A 12,205-nucleotide genomic window follows, 5' to 3' on the forward strand; every position below is an offset into this window, starting at 1 on the left:
AAAGTCCATGTTCCTGCTGACAGAGTGCTGTCACAGCACTCTTACTAAGGACCCAGCACTGCAAGCCTGTGGAGAACTGAGCAGCCCTGCGGTTAGGTGTGCACTGGAATGGCATAAATATTGAACATCTTGCTTTTTCTTTTAAGTGCTGGCTTTAACCTCTAATGCTCAATAAGTCTGGGCTTGAATTGCTTAAAAAATTATAAAAGTTTATCGACCTTTCTGACCACATCCTTCTATTGAAATGGAGGTTTTTAAGGTTCCTTTGCTCTCTTTCCTTCCAAATGTTTCCAACCCACAGTCTTGCAGGGTAGAAGAGATGCTGTTATTCAACCAGTAAAATGTGCTATTAGTTAGAAGGATTTAATATATCCTTAACTAATATCTCATGGGACAATGTACACACAGTGCACTGTTTATTGTCAATGACTGTGTAAAGTGTAACTCAATAGTCTTGATAATTTTGAATTATATGTCCAGCTTGTGGTCACATTACCCCTGTTTTATTTTCTAATGTAGCTGGTGAAGATTCATACCAGGAGTAGAGCTCTGCCATTTTCTGTTGCTTGTACATATTTTCAGTACCCAGTTTCTTTGCAGGCATCTTCTAAAGCTACTTGGCCATTTGGTGAAGAGAGGTTTGATATCAGCTAAATTATATAATCCATTAATCTACCCAATCAGGTATGCATAAACTGCAGGCTGTCAAATACTGGTAATGATCAAAGGAGTGACAGGCCACAGTCCAGCCTCTGCCTCGTGGTATGTCCTCTCCTCCCCTGGAGTATTGCTTGAACTGTTTGTGACATGGGATCTTTTGTCAAAAGGACCAAGTTGGGATGCTAGTGAAAATGCATATGTTAGGTATTTATAAATCTATATATATCCACACTGGGGATTGAGTCCACAATCGGCCTGTGCCCTGACTGGGAGTCGACCCGTGACCTCCTGGTTCATAGGTCGGTGCTCAACCACTGAGCCACATGGCCAGGCAGGATATACTTTTCAAGTCAAGATTTTAGAAATATCTGCTATACCTACATCACAACTGTAGAAGTCTTCTTACGCTTCAACGGTCACCCAGCTTAAACCACTACCCCTTTGGGAAAATCCTTGTCAGACCCATTTTGAAGTATTTGCTTCCTCTTTTTCCTTCCATATAGTTCTGTTTATACATTTATGAGACATGAGTCATGGTTATATGTGTACATATTTGCCTTTCATGAGACACTGTTTTTTATTGCTCAGTTTTACATCAGCAATCCTTGATGGTTAACTGTTTTCCACTGAAAACGAAGTCTGATGTTGAGAACAAGTTCTCCAAGAAGTTTTTACATGTTTCTTCCAAGGGAACTTTTGGAAAACCTGGGCTGGAGTTCATAACCTGGAGCCTGTAGACCTCTAGAAGGTCCTGTGGGCTTGAGGGTGGGGTGTGCATCCACCACGTCCCTGAAATCACATGAAAAATTCAGATCTGGTGAATTTTTCTGGGTGGAAGGCTTGTAGCTTTTTATCAAAAAGGCTAAAAACTGAACGGCTGAAAGTATCAATGCCATATGGGAAATATAGGCATTTTAAATATAACCTATTCATCTAAATTTATGTTTATTTTCTAACCTAATTTTCATATTTTTTGTATGTTTTCAGCTCTACAACATTTATTATTATGAAAATCAGAAGTAGTATTAATAATGTTTAATACTATACCCTTGAAAACCCTATGCTTTATTCCTACTGGCTTACATACTCATGAAATTATCTTGCTTATGAATGTTAATTCTTGTTGAATGTAATAAGTAAATAATATTTTACTTCTGAAAAAAATGGAGAATTTGGAGTTAAATTAGACTTGAGAAAGTTAGAAATGATGTACAGAATTGTTTTGTAAACCTCAAGTTATCTAATTTCACCATCTACATAAAAGAGACTCAGATCTCTTAAATATCGTGTAGAAAGATGATTCCTTGGTTTCCTTAACAATCTATTTCATGTCTTCATTGCTCTTGGACATTCAGGAGTCAGTGTGGCTTACGGAAAAGCACATGGAACTCTGGGATGCAGGCACACTGAAAAACAGTACAGTTTTGGTATTTACCAGTGGATGACCTAGGCTTTGCAGGTTGACCTCTCTGTTTCTTCATGTGTAAAATGGGAATAAAGTAAGATGAGGAAACATAATACTATCTATATATATAAAAGCCTAAGCAATTGTTACGACCAGACGACCGGACAACCAGCTGGTAGGCATGATGCGCACTGACCACCAGAGGGCAGACACTCAACACAGGAGATGTTCCCTGGTGGTTAGTCTGCTCCCACAGCCAACCTCTCGCAGCTGGTCAACCTCCCACGGTCGTCCCTCCCCGCACCCCCTCCCTTGCCGGCTGGCCCAATCTGCCTGATTGGGGTCCCAGACTGGAGAGGGTGCAGGCTGGACTGAGGGATACCCCTCTCCCCCGCACGAATTTCATGCACCGGGCCACTAGTATCTCATAAAGCATCTATATCTATAATATGTAAACAACCCTCAAAACTTAATAAGAAGAAAAGAAACATAAAATAATAAGAAAAAGATGTGAATAGACACTTCACCAGAAAAGATATATGGAAGGCAGATATACTCATGAAAAGATGCTCATCATTGTTAGTAGGGAAGTGCAGATAAGATACCACAGTGAGATGCTACTATTTGGAATGGGTGAAATTAGAAAGATTGACTATACCAAGTGTAGGTGAACTAAGAAAGGACTAGAACTCTCATACACTGCTAGAGTAAAATGGTATCACTTGTGGAGTATAGTTTTGGCAGTTTCTAAAGAAGTTAAATATGTACCTACCATGAGATCCAGCCATTTTGCTCTAGGTGCATTTACTAAAGGAAAAGAAAGCATTTATCCATACACAAGCTTATACACATATGTTCATAGCAGCTCTTTTGTACTAACCCAAATCTGTAAACAACCTAAATGTCTTTGTGGTTTATCTATACCAAAGAATACTGCTCAGAAATATAAAGGAATGAACTATTAAAACACACAACAACATAGATAAAACTCAAAATATTTATGCTGAGTGAAAGAAGCCAGGAAAAAAAGAGTATATATGCATGTATCTTGATTATAATGATAGTTTCAGGTGTGTATAGTGTGTCAAAACTTCAAATTTTGTACTTTAAATATGTTCTGTGTGTGTATATGTGTGTATTCAGTAGAATTAAAAACAGGAAAAAAAAAGGCAGAAAGTTAAAGGTTATTCAAAACTCCAACACTGTTGTATTACTTTTTATCCATAGGTAAATATTTCAGACATCTCTACATATATAAAATATAAAACTGCTTTTAACTGTTAAAACTCTATCTTTTTCCATTCTTTTTTCCTCTCCTACACTCCTGCTGTCACCACTGCCAACCCAACTGGACCGGGGATCGAACCTGCAACCCAGTTACATGCCCTTGACCGGGAATTGAATCTGTGGCCCTGTGGTGTTCAGGCCAATGCTCTAATCACTGAGCAACACCATCCAGGGCAATTCTTTTTTAAAAAATATGTTTCTATTGATTTTGGAGAGGAAAGGAGAGGGAGAGAGAGAGAGAAATATCAATGTGAGAGAGAAACACACCCCCTGTTGGGAATCGAGCCTATAACCCGGTCATGTGCCCTGACTGGAAATTGAGCTGGTGACCTTTTGGTGCACTGGATGACACCCAACCACCTGAGCTACACTGGCCAGGACCCTCCTCTTCATTCTTTTTGGCCAGGCCACACTACCCTGTGACACCTTAAAATGATCTTATCATTTTAAACATCTTTTAACATTTGTTTTCTACTGGACATTATTAATTACACACAAAACACTAACATTACCATTTAACTTTCTATCTGTGTATCTTTCCCTTCCCCCCAACCCCCCCCCCCCCACACACACACACACTAGATTGTAAGCTCCTGGGACATCTAAACCAGATATTAAAAGTTTAGATGCTCTTCTAAATGAATAAATGAATGAATTTAAATGTTTTGAGTACAGAGAATAAATCCAATATTTCTTTTATATCTCCTGTGATGCTTAACATTGTGCTAAACACTGAGCAGTCATGAGCTATTTACTTAATTTAATTGAAGACTCATTTTATGTGACTAGTTCTACATGTATTTCTGGTGCACAAGGAGGCCTAGAACAACCATGTCTGCTATAGACTGCCCATTGAAAATGATGTAAGATATTGAATAAAATTAGCCAGGAGATTTTATAGAATAAAAAGTGAGTGTGATTATATGCATGGTGTGACAGAGACAGGAAACAATACAAGGCTAGAAAGATAAAAGGCCTGGCCAGTGGTCTTTATTGTGGCCATTGTTCAAGTAGATGTAAGCAAGCAGTGGGGTTTTTTCTTCATTTAAAAAAAATATATATATCTTTTTATTGATTTCTGCGAGGAAAGGAGAGGGAAAGAGAGATAGAAACATCAGTAACGAGAGAGAATCATCGATTGGCGATTGGCTGCCTCCTGCATACCCCCGACTGGGGATGGAGCCCCAAACCCAGACATTTGCCCTTGATCAGAATCAAACCTGGGACCTTTCAGTTCACAGGCTGATGCTCTATCTACTGAGCCAAACTGACTAGGGCACAAAATGGAGTTTTTAATTAAGTATCTATAGTGTGATCGAGTTGGCAACCTAGGCATGTGCTTTGACCGGGAATTAAACCTTGACCTCGAATCAAACCTTGACCTCCTGGTTCATAGGTCAGCGCTCAACCACTGAGCCACACTGGCTGAGCTGGCTGGGCAGTGGGCTTTTAACCTGGATCTGGACTAATCAGTAGGAATTTCCAGGGTGAGGAAAGGATGAAGGGAAAACCAGGAAAAGGGCAAGTGAGTTTTGACGACATGGCTGGGCTGTAGGGCATTTCATACTGGTTTGGATTTGTTTAAGTAGCATATCAAGGTTTATCCCTTTCTTTTTTCAAAATTCTTATAACTGTTATGTAGGAATAGTTAAATGTGAATCTTTTTTTCTTCCTTATTTTCATCTCTTGTCTGTTATAAAAGTAATATATAGACTTTGTGGAAAATATGCAACAATGTAGAAAAAAATCACCTGTAATCTCATCACCCTCAATTCCAAAATAGCTCCTATTACCATTTTTATATGTATTATCTCCTATTCATATTTTAAAATGAAAACACACATATGTATGATAAGTCCTTCCTTTGCCAGTTAATCAAGAGGGTCGGAGTTGCATTCTTCAGGTTGTTAAGTAAAGTACCTCAGAGTTTCAACTCCTGAAAATAGTTTTAATTTATCTGTGTAAAAAGTAAAAAAAACTTCAAGTTTAAACCAACGTGTGATTTGGAGGTTAAAGTTCAAACCCAGACACGGAAGCACACTGGGTAGGAATTCTCTGCTCACCGAGATACAAGTTGTACCAGACTGTCTTTGTTCTATGAATCATTTACATAGAAATTCTTGGCTGGAAATGGGGGAACACAGATGATAATCTAGGTAGTAATGTTGGTTATTCAGAGCACTAGGAAGTGATTCTCGGCATCCCGTTCTCTGACAGTTCTCTGGTGTTGGTATCCAGGCCTTCTTTCTGAATGAGATACTAGGCATTAAACTTAGTTACAATCTGGACAGTTACTGCCCTAATGTATAATATCCTGTGACTTAATAATACTCAGAAAATCGGAACAAGGTACTTTTCTAGAGACAAAAAAAAAAAAAGAAAAGAAAGGAAAAACAGAAGCGTGATGTAAAATAATTTATATAATTCTCACAAATCTTATTTTAAACCCTTTTATCTACTTCTTGAGTTTCTAGTAAGAGGACAGATCGCACAGTGTGCACACACTACACTAACTATTCTATATTGGAAATTCGGGTTCTAGGGCAGCTCTAACAGGAAATGGTTATGGGGTATATGACTTGAGATACAGGGATGGGAAAGGATGTGTGGAGACCGCTATTGTGAAGGCAGTATATAATTAAGGTTCTGAACTTGGCAAACTCCCTGGGCTTGGATCCCAGCTCTACCACTTATTGTGAAGCTTTTGGCCTTGATTTCCTAGATTGCCCGTTGTGTATGAACGCTGTGTTTTGTGTATTTTTTTTTTTTGGATGGAGAGTTTGGGGGAGATTTTATGAGTCTTGTTTCAGGTGTTTTGATTGGGTCAGAAGACTGGTAGGATAGTAGACTTAACATTTACTTGAGAGTCAGATTTGACTTTTATCTTTGTTTCATGCAAACATAAACACTGCAGAAGGCAAATGAACTTAGAACAAAGAGGTTCTCTATAGTTGTAGGCCTTGTCTATATAGTATCCCCTGACCATAGAGATGGGCATGTGGCCTGAGCTATGACAATCAGACTAACATCCTGGGATTTAGATGGTCATTCACAGATAGTGGTGGCTGAGGCATCTGGAGACAGTGCCTTACAATGGCATGTCATAGTCTCTACTGTGGAGTTCGTAGAGATGTCTGGAACCTATCCTTCCAGAGTCTACTTGTTCAGGCCTTCCGTGATTCTTGAGCCAAACCTCAGTGCCCTTCCAGTGTATTCCTTTTTTGGGCAAATATTGCCAAAGTCAGTTTTTGGTGCTTACAATCAAAATACATTAACTGGAACAAATACCAGCGGATTAAATATTTCTATTGTCAGTGGGTAAGGGGCACAGATGAACTTAAGAGTCTTGGAAGTTATAGAAAATTCCTCCTTAGAAAATACGGCTTGCAGTGAGAATAACACTTTTTGATTGGAGCACTTAATCCATTTACATTTAAAGTGGTTATTGGTAGGTTCGTAGTTATTACCATTTTATATTCATAGGTTTTTTTTTCTACTTCTTTTTATTTATTTATTTTCTTTTTAAATTTTTTTTCTTTCTTTTTTTTTCCTACTTCTTTTTAAAGATCCCTTTAACATTTCTTTTAACACTGGTTTGGTGGTGATGAACTTCTTTAACTTTTTTTTTTTTTTTTTTTAAATAGAACTAACATTTATTCATAAGAAAAGGATGAAACAAAAAGTTACTTAAATTACAAAAATTGTTTGATTAGAGTCAGAAGAAACCCAAGAAATTTTAAGACATTAATGTGATTCCAACTTGCTAGATTAAACTTTGATATGAAGTTACTTTTATTAATGGGAGGCAATCTGGATATTCTGAAATTCAATAATCAACATATTCTAAGCTTTTAATTTGGGGAGTTTTCGAAAACTTCAAAATATAGTGATTAAAGTCCACTGGCGTGGCTCAGTGGTTGAACTTCGACCTATGAACCACAAGGTCACAGTTCAATTCCAGGTCAGGCTACAACCCCAGATTGCAGGTTCAATCCCCAGTTTGGGGCATGCAAGAAACAGCCAATGAATGATTCTTATCATTGATGTTTCTGTCTCTCTTTCCCTCTCCCTCCTCTTTGAAATCAATAAAAATATATTTAGAAATATATAATGATTAAATTCATTCAAATTTTTGCATAGATACTATACTAGCAAGAAAAAAAAGTAAAAATTTTAAATTGATTCTGCTTTATCCGCTGGTACATACAAGTCAATAAAACTTCTTTGTTGAGTATTGCACCTTAAAGCAATATTATTTTTCCTATGGAAGCTGATGAAAGAGGTTAGAGGCAGCTTTTCTCGATTCAGTGGATTCAACCATATACATCCCAGCTAGAAGTATATAAAGACTATTAGTTATAAGAAAGAGGGTAGGAGAAAACAGCCAGGTTGTACTAATATATAACTGTACAAAATAAAACTAAAAATCCTAATGGAATCAAGTAAATAGTGTCAACCCAGTAACATACCAATAACTTCATTGATAAATTTTACTTTATCCTTTAACAAAGATTATAATAATGTTAATTTAGTAATTTCATTTGAAAGGCAGGATGATTTCTAAAAATACATAACTGATTATTTTATGGTGAATATCATCTTTCTGCAAGTTGTAATAATAATATTTTCAATAAGAATTGATGCTTTTCAAACTCTACTTTCCTTCATCTTCCTCTCCTTCTTCCCCCTCATCCTCATCTTCATCTTCTTAACCTTCATCCTCATCCCCTTCATCAATATCTTCCAACCCTTCCTCTTCTTCATCATCATCATCATCTTCATCTTCATCTTCTCCTTCCCCTTCTTCATCATCCATGTCAGGAACCAAGTAGTACTGTAATGGATTTGGCCAAATGTCATCTTTGATGACTTCTCCCAACTCATCTACACCTGCATCAGAATGGTCAGCAAACAGGTAAAGAAGCTTTCCGGTTCCTCATGCTGTCTCTTCCTGCTGGCTTTATTCTGTATTTGACTTGAACGTTTCGTCAAATCCTTTCCAGATTTCCATTTGATTTCAGTGGACTTCAAAGATGGATCACCACTCTCATTCAGATGAAACTCTTTGGCGAGAACTTTATTTTCGAAGTAAGGATTTTCATCAAAATAAAAATCTATTCTGTAACCTGATTTAATATCTTCAAATTCTGTTACTTCAACTCTTGTCAAATCATGCAGCGCCTCTTCATCCTCTTCCCCAAGCAGTGCAGACACTTGTGGATGGCTGACAAATGTTGTTACCCAAAAATTTGGGATTTTGGCAATCAATTCTGACCTATTCTGAAAAAATGGTTGGCGGAGTTTGTTATATTTCTGTTCTACTTTCAAAATCTCCTCACTGGCTTGTTCATTAAGTCTGTCTATTTCATTTTGTACTTTATCAATATGTTCAATCCCTTCTTGCTGTTCTTTTTCTCCCTTTGGCACGTCCTGAGGGGTCCGCTTCTTCTCCGGCTTGGGGGCTGGAGGCAGTTTCGGTTTCTTCGCTTGAGGTGGCCATGCTGTGAGGAAAGTCTGAGGATCTGATTGCTGGGAAGTCGCCAGGCTGGAAGGCGCGCTGAGACTCTAATTTTTGACATTTTAATTATGATGTGTTTTGGTGTGGGCCTCTTTGGGTTCATCTTGTTTGGAACTCAATACTTGCTGGACTTGAATGTCTATTTCTTTTACCAGATTAGGGAAATTTTCCATCATTATTTCTTCATATAAGTGTTTAATTCCTTGTTCTCTTTCTTCTTCTGGTACCCCTATGGTATGCTTGCTGCTGTTCCAGAGGATTCCCTAAATCAGCGGTCGCCAACTGGTGGTCCACGGACCACTGGAGGTCCGAAAGGTTGGCGACTGCTGCCCTAAACTATCCTCATTTTTTTTTTCTTTTTGCTGTTCTAATTGGGTGTTTTTTGCTATCTTGTCTTTCAAATTTCCCATGTGATGCTCTGCTTCATCTAATCTATTGTTGACTCCCTCTAATGTATTTTTCATTTTAGTTATTGTATTCTCCATTTCTGACTGGTACTTTTTTATGTTTTCTATTTCCATTTTTATATTTTCTATCTCTTTGTTGAAATTCTCACTGAGATTATTGAGCATTCTTATAACCAGTGTTTTGAATTCTGCATTTGTAGATTATTTGTCTCCATTTTATTTAGTTCTTTTTCTGGAGTTTTGGTCTGTTCTTTCATTTGGGACATGTTTCTTTGTTTCCCCATTTTGGCTGCCTCCCTGTGTTTGTTTCTATGTATTAGAGTTGCTATATTTCCCAGTTTTGGAAGAGTGGCCTTATGTAGTAGCTGTCCTGTGGGGCCCAGTGGCGCAATTTCCCTGGTCACCTGAGCTTGCTGCCCTTGTGTGTGTTTTGTGTGCCCTCCTGATGTAGTTGAGCCTTAATTGCTGTTGGCATGTCAATGGAAGGGATTGACCCTCAGACTGATTGGTTGTGAGCACTGGCCATGGAGGAGCTCTGCAGGGGCAGAACCTACAGAGCAGGATTCCTTTTAGTGAGGCACTGGTGCCTGCTGAGTCTGCCCTTTGGGTGTGTATTTTTTTTGAAGGTGGCTGGGTGATGCTCTGGTGTGGTCTGAAGCTAGCCATCATGTGTGCTGGTTCTGGGACTTCTTGGGATGCAGGCCAAAGTCAGCCACTGCCTGTGTCCTGCCCAGGCCACTTGGTATGAGCTACTAAGCAATCTGTGGATGATTGCTTCTTGTGCTGGGCTTGTAAGTACATGGGAGAGGCTAAGCTGCAAATTTAGCCCATCTGTCACTACTGCCAGGCTTGGAGCTGCTTAGCAAGAGGTATTTGATACACAGGTTAGCTGCTGTTTGTTTGGGGTTTGTGAAACTTTGAGAAAGTCTACAGCATGAGCCAAGACAGGCCACTGTATGGAAAATCCACTGGAAGCAGCTTGGATGGATCTGCAGGTTGGGTGAGTTGAGGTCTCAGGGAACACTATGGTAGGGAAAACAGTGTGAGCCAGGTTGATGGAGACTCAGATATGGCACCACCCACCTGTACCTGCAGGATAAGGGCTCAACAAAGGAAAAATGGCCTCTGCCAGCATTTTTGTCTGGGAGAAAGCTGCCTCTCCAGCCCTCACTCTGAAGCCAGACAGTTTACTAGTATTTCCTCCTCGTATGGTCCTTGCATCTTTTCAGCTGCTGCCCCAGTGCTGGAACTCAGAGCAAGTGAGTCTAAGTAAGTCCATTTGCAGGCTCTTTAAGAGGAACTGCCTGGGACTCCATCAGCCTTTCATCTCTCTCAGCCTTAATCCCCACTGGTTTTTACAGCCAGAAGTTTTAGGAACTGCTCTTCCCAGCACTTGAACCCTTGACCGGGGGCCTGGTATGGTGCTGGGACCCCTCGCTCCTCTGGGGGATCTCCACAGTCTAGCTATCCCTCCCAATTCTCAACCATCATGGGTGGATATTGGATTAACCTGTTCCATGTCTCTGCCTCTCCTACCAGTTTCCATTTTGCTTCTTTTATCCTTAGGTATAGGACTTCCATTCAGCTAAATTTCAGGCAGTTCTCAATGATGGTTGTTCTCTAGTTTAAGTGTAATTTTGATGTGGTTGTGGGAGGAGACAAGCCCATGGTATACCTACTCCATTACTTGACCAGATGGTCACACTATAGATACTTAATTAAAAACTCCCATTTTGTGCCTTAGTCAGTTTGGCTCAGTGGATAGAGGGTCAGCCTGTGGACTGAAGGATCCCAGATTTGATTCTGATTAAGGGCAAATGTCTGGGTTTCAGGCTCCATCTCCAGTAGGAGGAGTGCAGGAGGAAGCTGATCAGTGATTCTCATCATTGATGTTTTTTTTTTCTCCCTTTCTCTTCCTCTCTGAAATCAATAAAAATATATTAAAAAAAACACACAAACAAAAACCCTCCATTTTGTCACATTGAGCGCTCTATGGGGAGACTGCTAAGAATAATCTCCCTTAGCTGGGATTTGTATCTTTCTCTCTTTGCCTGTTAATTTTTCAAGATTTTGGCTCATATGGTACCTTACTCTGAATCTTCCAGTGAAAAGATTTTTCCTTTCCTTGTATTCCATCCTAGCTTGTATTGTGGTTCTGGAGGTAGCATTCTGGTTCACTCTGAGGGATGGATATTAGATAGGGCCTGTGTGTGGGGCCATGTTGAAAAGGGGATCCTGAAGCAACTCGTGGCTCAATTTGAAAGAATTGTGATGGGTGAGGGAGTCTCGTGTGTTTGCCATTGCTGTTATCTACAGCTTATTGACTCCCTTAGTAGACTGCAGATTCCTTGAGAGCCAGGTCCCTGTGTTAGTCACCATTTGATTGCCTTCAACACCTGGCACCCTAGATGTTCTCAATAAACACCCTAGATGTGCTGAAATGAAATGAGGGCAGTGAAGAAATCATGGTGGAATTTGAGCTGTGCTTCAAGGACAGGTAAAGATTTGGATGTGGGAGAATAGAATTCTAGGGAGAGGAAATGACATGAAGGAAAGTTCTCAGAAAGCGGCCTCCAGAGCAAGAGAAGGCCTTCCTCAGGACATGGGGGGAAACAAGAGCTGTTAATAGGTAAAGGATTAGAGTTCAGAGGCATAGGTTTAGCTGAATTGGTGAAGCCATAATCTGATGAAGGAAATTATTTGAATTACTAGAGGCCCAGTGCATGAAATTTGTGCACTGGAGGGTGGAGGGGGGTCCTTCAGCCTAGCCTGCCCCCTCTCACAGTCCAGGAGCCCTCAGTGGATGTCCTACTGATGGCTTAGGCCCGCTCCCTGTGGGGAGCGGGCCTAAGCCACAGTCTGGCAGCAGAGGCTCGGAACAGGTGCCTCGTGTGTGTGTGTGTGTGTGTGTGTGTGTGTGTGTGTGTG

The 12,205-nt window shown here is 39.8% G+C and overlaps 1 protein-coding gene and 1 pseudogene across 4 annotated transcripts in view; one reads left to right on the top strand and one right to left on the bottom strand.

Annotated features, from left to right (window-relative positions):
- Window positions 1-12,205, top strand: part of PLS1 (plastin 1) — a 157,112-nt gene that overhangs the window by 38,914 nt on the left and 105,993 nt on the right. The gene's annotated exons all lie outside the window — the stretch shown is intronic.
- LOC102249527 lies at window positions 8,007-11,413 on the bottom strand (annotated as a pseudogene).

Source organism: Myotis brandtii, unplaced genomic scaffold (genome assembly GCF_000412655.1).
Source record: "Myotis brandtii unplaced genomic scaffold, ASM41265v1 scaffold291, whole genome shotgun sequence".
Lineage (NCBI taxonomy): Eukaryota > Metazoa > Chordata > Mammalia > Chiroptera > Vespertilionidae > Myotis > Myotis brandtii.